This window comes from Chironomus tepperi, unplaced genomic scaffold (genome assembly GCF_022539635.2).
Source record: "Chironomus tepperi strain 1889 unplaced genomic scaffold, CSIRO-AGI_Ctep_v1 contig_445, whole genome shotgun sequence".
Lineage (NCBI taxonomy): Eukaryota > Metazoa > Arthropoda > Insecta > Diptera > Chironomidae > Chironomus > Chironomus tepperi.
Genome location: NW_027226567.1, coordinates 6051603 through 6067063, shown reverse-complemented (window position 1 = coordinate 6067063; position 15461 = coordinate 6051603). Strand labels below are relative to the sequence as shown.

Below are 15461 nucleotides of genomic sequence, written 5' to 3'. Positions count from 1 at the left end.
CTCGTTGCCGTGGTTACTTATTTACTTACTAAAACCATGCTCCCAATTTGAACCTAGGTTGATACAAAACTAGTTACCGTGGTTGAAACATTGCTTTGGTATAATAACCCGAAAGTCGTGGATTCAAATTCAGCTTTATCCAAATTTGTCCTTTTTTCTGAAGTACCTAAACACTTGGATTGCTTAATGTACGAGTTCAAGTCATGATTAGGCTTCTGCGCAGCGTTGGATATTAAAGGAACGGGTCAGGAAGTTTTGATCGATGGCTTGTGACTATCTTTCGATTGGAATATTATCAGAACGGACCTGAAAGGAGTCACACCCTTCAGATACCATTCCTGATATCAAATATTGTTACTAAGTCTCCACGCCCGAATTCAAGCATTTTCAAGTATTTAAAGCCAAAAAAGCTCTTGTTCATTGAATAAAATGAGGCCTTGTTCTTCAAGTATTTCAAAAAAGGCAGTAAATTCATAAAAATATTTTTCCTTCCAATGCTTCAACATTACAAGAAACAAACATAAAAGGGATGTTTACAGAAACCTAGTAAATAAATTTTTTAAGCTTTCTTCTTGTTGCTGTTCCATAACAATTTTGTCGTAAAAATGAGGAAAAATATTTTTCTTTGTAATTTATTTTCGTAGTCAAGATTGGCTTAGAAATTTGAATTGAGGATGTATGTGTACACAAAAAAAAAATTCTGGCATGTCTTATTAAAAAGGATTTTTTAGCCAATTTTTTATGGAGCGTGGCATTCAATTTGGATTGTTTGGATGGGCTTTATCATACAATGTTGTTTCATTGATGTTTAATTGTTGGTTTTATGGAATTTATAGTGGCTTTTGTGATGCAGATTGTGATGCATTTTTGAACGACAATGTATTGTTGAGCAACAATGGCTTTTGTTACTGTGACGTGATCGGATTTTTATGCATATTTAATGACTCAAATGTTTGATTTACTTTTTAACTTTTGTAGCTTTTACGCTCGTGAGTTTGTTGTTATGGATGGTCAATATACCTGAGTGATACAAATGAAGAATGCTCAGCCCACCACGGGGTTTTAATGGCTCCTCTGAACCTGATTTATTGACAATAAATGAAAGCCACCTTTTTTTGGCAGCAATAGATCGCAAGGAAGACCGAAGAATTCCTATATTGGATGTATTGAGAAGGACGCTAGAGTCCCTAATATCTGCCCGAACTGGCAGAAGGTTTGGAAAAATAGAGCTAACTTAAGACATTCCCTACGCACGGCAATGGGCCCACGTAGTATTTTTGGACGCCAAACGGGAGCAGCTTCCATTTGGTGTTAAAAAAGAGAATTACCGGAGCCTCAAAAGCTCTTTGGCTCCTTGATGTTCAATCCAAAAAATGCGCCTTAAATCACATATCCCTAAAAGTCCTCCAAATTAATTCCCATCCATCCATATCCTCCTTCTTATTATTTCATCTTGAAAAAATTTCTCATTAACTTTTGAAAAAATCATAAAAATTATGAAATTTTATCCAAAATTTCCCTTTTTATTTCATTTTGACAGAAATTATGACTGAAAATGCTGCCTGTCTATTAATAATAAAAGTCATTTAAGGAATGAGATCGTTGAATAAATATGTGAAATGTGATACAATTGTTGTGTTTTACTAGATTTCATTCTCGTTGTAAAAAGGCAGCAACAATATGCTGTGAAAATCACAGCGTATGGTTGTGACATGAATGAGGTAATTAAAGGATGTGAAAATGAAAATCAAATGGCTTGGAACAGGTGAAGCTTATTTGTGATTCAAAATGGAATATTGCCAGCAGTTGATATTGTAGTTGATAGCTGTTCATGCAGAAATTGAGGCATAGATTTAAGAAAATGTAGGTTCGATTCCTACTCAAGAACATTTACACTTGTTTATTTTGCGTTCATATTTTCTATGGTTTTTTTTGCATATTTTGACATTTTTCATTAATTTCCTGATGATGACAAGCTCTTAATTGCTTTAATTCAAAAGTCCGAAATAGCCACAACAAAAGTGCTGCCTACACACTGTGAAAAACCCAACATTTTTGAGCAGCAATATTCTTTTTTCTATATTTTTATATCCTAAGATATTCCTCAGAGCATCTTCATGCTGTTGTTACCTTCACGTCTGTCCCTCAATGTTCATCTACAGAATGCTTGTTTAAGAGAAATGTTACAGCTATGTGCTTCAAGAAATGACATGAAGAAAAACCCCGAGCTACTCAAATCTCATTTTTTGCTATCAAAACGAACCTAACCGAACCTAACTGTACTGCATGATGCTGTAAGGACGCTTTTACATCGATTGATGTTTTGCGGTCTACACGATGACTTAGCGTCAATGTTATGTCGTTCGGAATCCAAAAGAGAACTATGAGATATACAGGTATGTAGTCAGAGGGGTTGTAATGCCTTGGAGGTCACAATCTATGAAATGATTCAGAAAACAACATCTGGTGGGTACCAAACTCATCAGGATAGGTATGTTGCCAATCCACTCGGCCACAGAGGCTGTACTCTCGAACTGTGCCAATTTATGACTCGATTCCCTGCTCGATACTCAACAATTGCACTCAATAATTCTCAGAAATCGAAGGATAAACGCTGATTAGAATCTAATGCTGACTAGATCTGATAAGAAGCTATAAACTAACTAGCTACGACCCTGAGAAGCATAAAATAATACATTGAGCATCATCGTAGCGCGTTATAAGGAAATCTTCCATCAGGGATTTCTTATCATTTCCATATAAACTGACAGACACAAAAGTAAATGAATTAAATTATATACACAGTTCCTTTATCGCAGATTTTATGTAAATTGTTTATTTTTTAAATGGCGTATATTCTTCCATAGACATTAATATATCAGCATATCAGCTACTGCTGTTTGTATCGAAATGTTTATCAAACACAAGGCAAAAAAATTGTGATATGGAAAGCGGAAAAAAGAGGTCAAAACGTATGCGATGGAGGATATACAGCGTAAACGGAAGAAATTCCATAAACATTAATATATATAGATATACATAAAAAAGACGAAAAATAAACATCCAATGGTGCATGATAGAAATCTTTGTAGATATACATATAAAAATTGTGTGTATTTTATTTTCAATTTTCTACATACATGATAGCTGTTACTGCCGTTTGTTGTTTGCTTTCGATTTTTATTTCATGCTTTATATTTTATTTTCTGTTATCACATAGCAAAATTACTTCGTGCTAACAATAATAAGAGTCGCCCAGAGGACATACTACAGTTAAATTTATATGATGATCATTTAATTGAAATCTCTTAAAGATTTTTGAGGATTTGTCCTTGAGGGGATGTGTTTAGGGTAAGATGGATGAAGCTTTGTTGAGTTTTTTAAGAATTTATGTGAAGTTTGACCAGTGGATTGCAGAGTTGAACTAAAGAATCTTAGCTTTCAGCAATCTAGCAATCTTAGCTTCTTGCAAAGACGCATCCATGAATGTCTGGATCCAAATTCAACCCTCTATTTTGACTATGCTATTCAACTAGTTGAATGTGAATCGAAGTGACTCTATAGCGTCGTGGTTCGGTCTTTAAGCCATAATCATTGCATATATCCAGTGATCATGGGTTCGAGACTTGGCATGGAAAATTTTCAAATGTCGTTTTTCGAATCATATACTTTGGAAACGCTCGAAACCCAGATACGCATATAGCGTGAAGCTTTGCATCTTTCAGATCTAGGCAGCAATGTCAGAAAGCTGCAGGCAGTAATGTCGTTAAAGAAGTGGTATGGATCCCACTACAAACTGTAGGGCTAAGTTTGTAGGCAGGATTGTGGTGAGCTCCTCACTCATTGGACTATAATTAGTCCTGAGACGTAATATGACGCAAATTTTTGGATCTTTGAGATCAAATTGATCAAATTTTTGCATACAGACAATCCCCCTTTTTTAGCTGGCATCGCTCCTGCACCTTAAATAGCCAACAATCTTAGAAACAATCAAACTATCGATAATAAAGCATTATTGGAATTCCAAGAATACCTTACAAATCCACAACCTTTACACAATAATTCCACATTTATACACAATCCTAGAATCTGTCCACATCTATACACAACTCCCAAAAAATCCAACACTGCTTCTTAAAAACATTAAATACTGCTGTTGCTGCCATTCACATCCAAAACACCCGTAGGCGGATAGTTTGTTAAGAGGAAATTAGAAAGCATATGAAGCATAAGATTATCACATAACAGACAGTTTTGAATTACAAATGAGGATTTAATTAGGCACTATACGTGCGCATTTTTGTCTAGATGGTCAGGATTTTTAATTAGCATTTTCATGCTATTGATGCTATTTTAGGAATAATTAAACTGGGTAAACTGTTTGTTGGTTTTAAATCATGCATATAAATAGCTTGGCGGCCTCAATAATTGATTAAATTTATCAACATTAAAGAGAGTTTTGTTATTAATAATAGCAATAAACCCTCAAATCCCACACAAATAAATGTCATGTGGAAGTCACTTGATAACCCTAAAAATACCAAAATTTCAATATTTTCGGAATAAACATCATCAAATATTATTCACATCATGAAACAAATGGCAACAACAAAAATTCAAAAATGGTACCCAAAACTCTTCATAAAGCAGCTCCAAAAAATTATCATCATTCTTCATATTGCCATCAACAAAAAAAATAACAAAAATAAATCTTCTAACCGCACACATTAAAAAAAAGGTATTAAAGCATAAATTTTAGTCGACACTAATTAACAGATCGTTAAAGTTTCGGGGATGGATACCACAAAGTGCTGATATCCAGTTAATGTCACACAAATAGTAAATATCACCAATCAGATAAAGAAAATTGTAAACTAAACCCTCATCTACATTCATTGTGTCTCTCATGAAAATTTTAAGGCATATATATAGATATTTGTGCTGTGCATGAATATAGAGCACATAAATGATAGTTTTGATGCTACTGTATTCAATGTTCATTTTAATGGATAAAATTTAAAGTTCTTTGAAGGATATTATTAGATTATTTTCTGAAACTAACGGCAAATTCAGTCGTTTTTGGATGAAATTATTACAGAATTTTAAATGTTGAAGCTGGAAACAGGGTTGTTGTCATGGTGCTTAGGTTGTAGTATTAGGGTCAATACACAAGCGTTATGTGAATCAGTTTTAAATTGACAAAATTCTATATAATGACTGAGAGACCAGTCTCTGGTAGAAATCGAATCCACATCATCACAAAAGAGAGAATTACAGATACTCGGTCTTCTGCTTAACCACTCGACCACACAATCTTCTCTTTGGCATTAAGAGATTTGCATATAAAATCTTTGTCGACTTCGAGTTCTGGTTTCAAGGTCAATACTTTTTAGGGATACTAAAAATCAGTAGAGCTATGTCGAGAGACTAAGCTTGATCCAAGAGATTAGGAGAAGAGTTAGGTTCAAGAGACTGAGAAAGGTAGGCTGATGATCAATAAAGCTCTATAGGCAAAGGGGAATTCGTAACTCAGGTAAGGAACAGATATCAAATAAAAAGCGTTTAAAAAGCATTAGAAACTGCCACAAAGCAAATAAAATAAAGCAAAAGACCGACGTTAGTCTACTCCAAGGAAGGAAGAAAGATGATTTTAAAGCTGCCAAAATTCAGTGTAAGACATAAAATTTAATTATTCACAGCTTCCTGTTTACAAAAAAGCCAATATTGAAATAACTAATCATTCACCCTAGACAACATCCAATTACACTAAAGTTTAACAAGATATTCGACACTTCCCAACTCTGCTTATATGAGTTAAAAATATGTGTCTACATGAACATATGCTTGGTATGTGAGAAGATTGTATGACTTAAAGGTTACAACAATAATTTTGAGCTTACATAAATTACCCCATGCAAAAAAAGAAACATCAAATGGAACCAACACATACCTTTACACGTACATAGACATAAAATTTCATGTATGCGACAAGAGGAATGTTTGAGTATGTTATAAATGGTAGGTACATATGCTATAAAGCATATAAATGACATTAATTATTAAAAAATAATTATCTCCTCTTTTAGTGCCTCATATTCTGTCTCTCAACACTACAAAAAAAAATGTTGTAGGTACTTATGAAGTTGAAAGCACATAAAAAAGAGTTGAGAATAAAAATTAAGCATATTGCAACTGGCAAAGCAAGTGAAATTTCGCAGAGCATTTACGCTTTTCTATTTTAATTATTATGCAATGTGAAAATTTTGTGGCAGATTTTTGTTGTTGTATTATTATTTTTTACGTACATGGGAGAGAGACTTGAGTGTTTTTGTTTATTTTTATATGGAGGTGCTCAACTAGGATGGGGTATGGGGTGGCATATAACAACATTTGCAGCAACAGAAAACTGTGAAAATATACAAATGTGTTCGCTCGTTAAAATTTATTTTTCCACTTTAGATTATATTTTCTGTTGTTATATGTTGTGTTTCTTTCATTTCTGTTCCTTTTCTGATATGCAGTTTTTGCTGTGAATGAAATGTTGGGAGAGATATTTCCAGCGGGGAGAAAAAGCATTTTTGTGTCTTGTGTGGGATTCTGATTCTGATATTTTATTATTCTAGTACACGGCAAAAATTTGTTATTTTAACCCAAATAATATTTAAACTGTGGCACATTCAGATGTGACCGAAATATTTTTTTTGGTATTTTATGTGCAGAATTTCTCGGAACTGACTTAATTTAAGGACTGAAAATCTGGATACCTTTTGGCAAGTTTTGAATGAAATATTTGTAATAAACTCAAAATATGTCTGTAAATTTCCCATTCCATCATGATAAAATCGGATTAAAACATACGCGTAACTCCCACATCAATATACAGCCACAAACAAACAAACTGACTGAGAAAATAAAATCATAAAAGTTTAATAACAGCACTAAAAATTTATCTCAAAATGTCACACGACATTTTAATCGGCTTGACAAAAAATCTCATATTATTCTTAACACATCATATCCTATATCCATTTATGGAGTGCAGGAAGACGTAAATAAATCATGTCATAAATGAAATACTCATTTAGATAAATCATAATTTTAAAGGGAAATGAACATTTATTTTTAGAAAAGGCCTTGGAGTTTTGATTTTAATCAGTTTTGTTGAGGAAGAGATTGTATACATGTGATAACATGTTGTAGGAACTGGCAGAAAATTAAGGTACATGTTATATTTTTAGTGCAATTTTCCTTGAAAAATTAACTTTTTCTGGATGGCTGCTTGAGAATCGGACGACTTAATATTTTGGGCTTAGACGAAAAAACAGTTCCATTTTCTAAAATCACTCAAAAGTTTAAAAAACGACTTCTGTAAAATAATCTGAGTATCAAAACACAAAAAGGCAACATAAATACAGCCTCTAGTTCTATACCAGTTCGTTAATTAACAAATTAAGCTATTAATTTTAATTTTTTTCGAATTTTTGTGAATATTTTTGTTGTTGTAAACTCCGAAAAATTTGTATGGAAAAATTCAAATTTTTCTTAACGTTTTTACAAAAAAATAGGGTTCGCCAAAATTAGATGCAGATAGATGCAGAGATGCAGAAAACTGCAGGCCTGCAGCAGGCCTGCGCATCTGGATGCGCATCCAAATGCATCTGAAAATTTAACCAAATACTTTAAAAACTCTGAAAATGACAATTTTTCACATAAATTCACATTTTATAATGATGAAACATCTTGGAAAATGCTAGTTTTCCCTTAATTTTCATATATAATGATGAAAAACTTGGAAAAACACTGGAAAATTACATTTTTTTAATTTTTTAAAAATAAAGTTAAAATATTATAGAAAATGTTATTTTTGATTTAGTTTTCCAATTACGACGGTGAAAAACTCTCAAAAATGCAATTTTTCATCATTTTTTATGAAAAAAATTTCCATACAAAAAGTTCAGGTGGATGCAGTTGGATGCAATTGGATGCGCATCTGGATGCGCATCTAGAACAATAGAAACTGCAGGCCTGCTGCAGGCCTGCGCATCTGGGCGAACCCTACAAAAAAACATTAATTTAACTACTTTAGACAGGTTTTAGGCTAACTTTTGATATTTCACAACGTAGAGCACTAAAAAATGAAATAGTACGACTAATTTTTGTTCCTTAGAACTCATTATTCATAAAATTAGAAGCATTTTTGTCGAAAAATTCGGATTAAGTAACATATTTTCAGTGTCAGAAATCGAGTTTGTTTTTGAAATTTTGGCTTAATTATAATGTTTTATTAAACATATTATACGTCAAAATGTTCGTTTTCAAAAACCATACAGGATAAGCTATTTAAATATTACCATAAATATCCAGGAAAAGAGAAAAAAGCGAATTACATCACATTTCTGACACTGAATTTTCGAACGACTAAGCCCTTTTGTATACTCAAATTTAATAGGTCATCACAAATTCGGTCTCATCTCAGGTCGGTGAGACTCTGACTTGGTGCAGGGTTCGGTTTAAATTCGGTCCCATGCTAGAGTCACGCTGGCTAATTGCCGAATTTTAGATCGATTGACTGAATTATTGATTCTAGACCCTCCCTCCCTTCTTGTTACAAAATATCCATGCAAGGGACAGGGGGGGGGGGAGGTTGTCTAGAAATTCATTTTTTTGCGTAACGTAATAAGTAAGCGACCCCTTGCTAGAATTCAATAAATTTTAAACAGATTCAATTTTGAACTCCAGCTTGCCATCGATTCTTAAAAGCTGGGATTCGACCTTGAGAAATGCAACTACAGTTTTGTGCAGTGAAGGTCGATTTCCGGCATGTTTTTCTAACTAACTCTTGCAAAATTTGTTCCAAATAGCTACAACGGAGTTTTAACATCTGTTTCAAAACTGTGCATTGTGGAAACTTAACTATCATTCCTTAGAGCTTCCTAAAGTCTCGGTTCCGACAAATCTTGAGACAAATACGACATAAGCCTTTAATATTGTTATAAATTCCCTCTATTCCTCTTAATATGATTAACCTTAAATACAATTATGCCCATACTAGAAACCAGGTTAGTAACAGTAAAGTAGTATATCCTGTTATCATATCTTTAAAATCCTATGCTTCAAATCTTAAATAATAATGAAAACAAAACAGATTTTTCAAATGATTTCCAAGAAAAAGCTTTAAAAGCATTAATAAAAGTCGTCATCATATCCAATTAAAATGTGTTCCTCTCAACTAAATTAATTGAATTATCTCAGATTTTAATACCTTTATACAGCTATAAAATTTAAAACTTTACATGCGAGGATTCAAACTGAATTATTATATCGTGGTTTTGTCTTCATGACGCATGTACATAAATCTTTCAAGTTTACTCACCTCTTGTTGCTCATAAAAGATTGACAACTATTAAGTTACAACACTTTTATCGTGCATGCGATTAAACTCTCGTCATATTGTTATAGACTAAAGTTTCTAAATCAAATTTGAATCATAAATTGGCACATATTATGATAAAGTTTTTTAATCTCTGTTGAATAGCTGTTAAGTGTGAATGAAAATTGGCTATAAAAATATTAGGTTTTGATGACATCAAGTGAAGTTGTTTGAAACTTTATATTTGTCATCTGGATGCCACAATTGAGGTTTTAGAGTCATGAAAAAATTGTCAGAAAAAGTATATTTAATCTTTGACAGGAAAGTTTAATCTGGAACCGATGGACATATGTTGGAATGTAGTTTATGAGAAAATCAATGGAACAGTAAATTTAGAATCAAGCAACATGAAATATAATACAATGTAGGATTTGCTTATTGCAGCGGCACTGAGATCGATGATCTGTTGTACCTTATCAAGCTGCATACTCTTAGTGATGAATTATTGTGTATAATTTGGTTTTGGAACCGATGTGTTGTAAGCCATATCATCCTTAGTTCAATTATAAGACAGTCACTCTTCAGACAAGGTAATAAGGTTTCGCTTTGAATCCTTCAATTATAGTACGTATCTCAGCACATAGTTAAGCAGTTAGCGGTGTATTCAGCGGTATGCTTTCTCGAAATCTCGGTCCCAATAAATTTCCCGGGAAATTCCGATCCCGATCCCGATATCGAGAAAGCATATTCAGCGGTATTAAGTCGGACTTGGAGAAGACATTCATTTGACATTTGGTCAACTTCAGAGTCAGACTTTGGGAACCTCAATATCTTGCTTGTATTAAATCAAACTCAAATAGAACAGTCTCAGAATAATGAACCGTATCTTTATCTAAAACTTGACAAGCTGATGGGAAATACTAGAAATGTATACATCGCTGGCTGTACAGATCAATTGCGATTCATGGTCTCCCTCAGATGGAGCCTGAAATTGGCTATATCGCTGGCTACCATTTACCAATTTCCAATACCAAATTCATCACGTGATCTCTTCCCATCTGCAAAGTCAGACTAGAAGAACGGTGGACTACTTCCAGATCAGAGTTAGAAGTTGACTCGGATTTTGTTTGGAAAATTCGACTTGAGTTGAATCGGTTGGTCTTCATATAAAATTGAAGTCGACTTCTAGCTTTGTTGAAGCCTATACTACTCGGAATATGTAGGCTGAAATCATACTTTTCAATGAAATTAACCCACATCATGTCTGCACATTTTATTCCAAAAAAATTGCTATTAGATTTAATTTAAATGTAAATCCACAAGCTCCTTAAAAATTCATCAAGAAATATCTAATACGAAGAAAATTATTCAAAATCAATCAAATTTTTCAATACAAAACGTTTAATAATAATTTTTTTTTTCCATACTAAATACCATATCAATTTCATCCATGAATTTCCATAATTCAATTTAAGCTCAACAACTTTTTAAAGAGCTTTTCATTTCAAATACCCGGCAGTAATTCCAAATTTATTTCCCTCAATGTATATCTGTATCTTGCTTCTGTTATGATAAATTTCTCGGAAAAATTCTTCAAAAAAAAAAAAAAAATTTATATTGAGTTTTTCTTTTTCATTACATTTGCAAATCTACCATAGGGACATGAAACAAATATATGGCATGGATGATTATTGTTTTGGGTTAAGGGCTTTGAGAGCATTTTCAAGTATAAGTATGATGTTGGATGAGATGTAGATATTGGACTGTTTGAGTTATGATCTCGATGATTGAGCTGCTAACAGATGTATTTATGATTGAAGACTGTAGACATTAATCTGGGGCATTTTAGGTTGTATGAAAGTATGACTTATTGAGTTTCAAATTTTTTGGTCGCTATGGCATGGTTGGAATAGGTAGAGTTAATTTTAGAAAGACTAATTAAGGAACTCATGCAATAAGAATTTTGCAAGTTGTTTTGATCTGAAAAGAGCACAATTTAGTACTATTGCTGGCTACTGTTGGGCATAGACACAAATCCTCAACATTTCTTTAATACAGTAGTAGACAACCTTTTATTTCCGCTGCTAACCTTAGGGTCAAGTCTCTACCAAATCCACACACGCTATACGGTTTATCACAATAAATAGCGACCGTGACACACAGGTTATCCACCACTGGTCTAACATTGAATTTGAATGATTAACAAAATTTGTTTGGATGTGCAAGACTTAAAAAGCAGTATGCCTTATGAATTTTTGACTATGCAATATTTAATTAAGAAATACTTCATTTGCTGATCTTTCTGATCATTTCTGTTCCATAATCACTTTTATTGAACTCATTAACTTACTCATGAATTTAGCAGGTTTTTTTTTAGATAAATTGATCCATTCTCTAAGGACAATTTCTCAAAAATTGAAAATGTTTAATTATGGTGATTGAGTATACTCAAGAGTACGTTCATTCAAGATGGCATACTCATTGTCAGCTATGGTTAAGATAATGGAAATAAAAGCTACCCGAAAAAGACGAATTGGTTAATCAATCCAAAATCTATCAGGGTAATGTGACTGTCATGGTATCGAATTTAAACCTAGTCCAGCACCAAATCCAGAGTTTCACTAGTCTTGACTGGATTTTCGATCGACTAACCAATTTGTGCTTTTCAAGATACAACTCCAGTCCATCAGTCATTCACACTAACCTTTAGAAAATCAACACAATTTCCCTAACAGAAAAAAACCACTGTGGGTACCGTAGTGATATTTCTTTATCACAAAATCATGCTCTTTGCCTGTTAGGTTTTACAGCAGAAACATTAAAATGCGTCGCGATCCATGAAATTTCAATATAATATTCAAAATATTAAATGAGCCTTATCAGAGAGCACATAAGAGGATATAAAAAAGGAGGTGGAATGTGATGGGAATTGGATTGGAATGAGTGGGCTTAACGAACAGATAAATGAATATTAAAATTGGATATGAATATGGAAGGCTTACTTACCCTTTTTTTTATTATTATGATCTCTCACTCCTCCTTATTATGAGAATTTACGTAATGACTAATGACCAAAAATTATGCAATAATCCAAATATTGTGTTGGATATTCTTTGGGTGTAAATTGGATGTACAATGAAGTCTACTCGTGCATTCCTTTCCTTTTTTTTGCGTACTCAAGTTCTATCCAATTTAATAATTTTTGGCCTTTTTCCTTCTTCTTGTTCCTCTACACTCACTTAGTCCGAATAATGTTTATTATAACTAATCAAATTTTATGCTTTTACCCTCAAAATTAGTTTTTACTTTACTCAGCACAATCTCACGTTGTAGTCCTTAACACTATGTCCAATGCCTTTAAATCTATTTTTGTTCTGATTGTACAGATGTAATTACATTAATATAATTCACTTCATTAGTCTTTTCACACAAGTTTCTCTTATCGTTATTTATATACAATAGGATTGATGTTGATGCTGAATATGAATTTATGCTACACTTGAGGATTATTTTCCTGTATACGTTAAGGATTTTTTTTTGCAGAAATGCTTGTTGAAATATTCGGAAGTGTTTTGAGAGGTTTAGAGGATTTTTTTATTTTGAGGATTTGTAGAATTTTTATGTATGTATCTAGTGGTAATGCTTCACTATGCCGTATTTGTGGTAAACAGGAAGTAAATTGAATGGAAATGCGTTGAAATTCTTTTTTATATTTTGGGGTTTGAATGGAATTTTGTGTGAAATTTTTGGGGGGGTTTAAAATGAATGAAGTGTTATTCTAGAATTTGAATATAAAAATATTTGATTTAATTTTTTTTAAAGGTAAATTTATAAATTTCTCATGAAAATAAGAGGTGCTCACTAATGATGTTTTTTGCATCAAAATTATGATTCAATTTGGAACTTAGAAGGTTCTTTGATTCTGCTGATTCTAATGGCGTAGAAATAGTTTGATGACAAGATTGGTTATGAAGAAATTGACACTAATTACTTAGAACAGTGTTGTCACAACTGTGTGTCGCGACACATTTGTGTGCCGTAGAACAGGGTCAGGTGAGTCGTGGAATTTTTTATACAACAGAAGTGTACCGTGGCTCAATGGTGGAAATTTTAAAAATTAAAAAAATTCGAAAAAAATTGATCGGATTAAATCTAAAACTTATTACCATCATCTCCTAAGGCACTGGTTTAATAAAACTTAAGTGACAATTTCGAAATTGTTGCTGAAATAACGCGGATTCTAGAACTTTACAAGAGATATTGTGTGTTAGAGCTAAAAACAATCATGGACAGGTACATAGGCTGTGTGCCGTCAAAAATTTTGGAAATGTCATGAACCATATACTGTGTTTCAGTCGAGGCTTACGACCAAGGTGTGTTGCGAAATATAAACCTAAGTGGACAAAAATACGTTATAACCTGTTCATAGCAACTTTATGTCCAGTTGATGTCTAATTCTAATTTATTTTTGCACACTCATAAAAAGGATGCCTACTACTGACTTAGGGTTTTAAAAATCATGTTGGACAATAAAATATATTCAACTGTACGTCGCAGTACTTTGCTACACTAAAAGAGGAAAACAGTCCTTATTTTATTTGCACATCATTAGTGAGCAACCCATTCTTCTATCATAAATCCATCAAAATTCTCAAACTTTCCAAACCTTTGCACAATTTTAAAACTTTGACATAAAAATAAGTTTTTAATTCAAAATTATTCAAGTAAAAAATATTTTTCACTCATTAATGCACAAGAAACTTCACCATCACAAAAATCTCAACATTTAACGCTCAAATCACTCTAGTTTTTTTATATAATTTTAAATATTTACACACAAAGTTAGTAAATGTTATTTTTCCACTTTACATCCCCATCCGCATGACTATAATTTGATTATTGTACAAAAATTTATTTTACGGTCATTACATTGTTGGAAACCTTTGCAATTATCATTTAGGTATATACGAATTTCGCTCATATTTTTAACTGTAATTATGCTGTAAAAATAATATTTTCCTTGTAATTCAATTTTAGTTTTTTTTAGGAAAAACAAGAAAATGTTCAAGTTTTTTATGAGTTCACAACTGCGGACTTATTTCCTTTTCGCTATTGTACCCTCGCTGTTTGTTCCTTTTCACTTCCAATTACACACAAAAAAAAATCAATGTTAACAGTTTTGTTATAATGATGATAATTTCTTCCAATTGTTATTTCCCAACACGTATTTTCACGCTCATCTGTTCGAAAGTGTATCTATCCGTAGACTGAAGTTACTGCTGTGAGCTTAGCACGTTGACAGGAAAGGAATATAAAAAAAAGTTTATTTTTCTTGTAATACAAAAATTTGATGTTTGATGGTGTTGGTGAGACTGTTCTTACTCTCTGATGCTCTCTGTGTTTAGGGATTGTTTATGCGAAGCACGTGGAAATTTTCTCAATTTTTAGAGCATGAGAGAGGGTGGTTGCTATAAAATTGGGATGGGGTTGCTATAAAGAGAATAGAAATGTTTTCAAAAAAGAGAATTTTGTGTAAAAATTGAGAATTTTGGAGAGAATATTCTTAAATATTGAGAATATTGGTGATTTTTATGGGACGATGAAATATTTTGCTATAAAATCTACACAATGCTATAATTTTTCACATATAAATCTATTTATAGCACAAATTATTCCTATAATTGAGAGGATTTTATAGGAAATTAACATTTTTTTCTGTAATTGAGAAAATTTTCATTTTTTCACATTGGATATTTTGCTATAAAATTTGTAAATTTTTATGCCCGGTGTTTTTCCCTCCAAATTGAATTTTCTCCTTAATATTCAGATTTTCTCGCATTTTTGTTGGATTTCTGTTAATATTTCACTAATTTTAAGCTTTTTTTAATGAAAAATTCGATAGACACAGCACTTACATGTCTACTGACTCTGCAGCCTCTCTCTATCGATTCTCCGAATTTTCATCATAACCCTGATATAAGTCTCAATTGACCATCACAAAATTCCATTGAAAAATCAAATCTAATAATATATCCCAATCACTAGCTGATTTTTCCAACAAAAATTGCTTCAACACACATAAAAAAGAATA

General features: G+C 32.5%; 1 protein-coding gene across 1 annotated transcript in view; it reads right to left on the bottom strand.

Moving 5' to 3' along the window:
* Positions 1-14625, bottom strand: part of LOC139098236 (zwei Ig domain protein zig-8-like) — a 97772-nt gene extending 83147 nt beyond the window's left edge. The window contains exons 1-2 of the mRNA XM_070650366.1: positions 14037-14625; positions 12377-13148 (exon numbers count right to left, since the gene is read on the bottom strand). The gene's annotated coding sequence lies outside the window, so the exon portion shown is untranslated. The remainder of the gene's footprint in view (positions 1-12376; positions 13149-14036) is intronic.
* Positions 14626-15461: the final 836 nt, after the last annotated feature.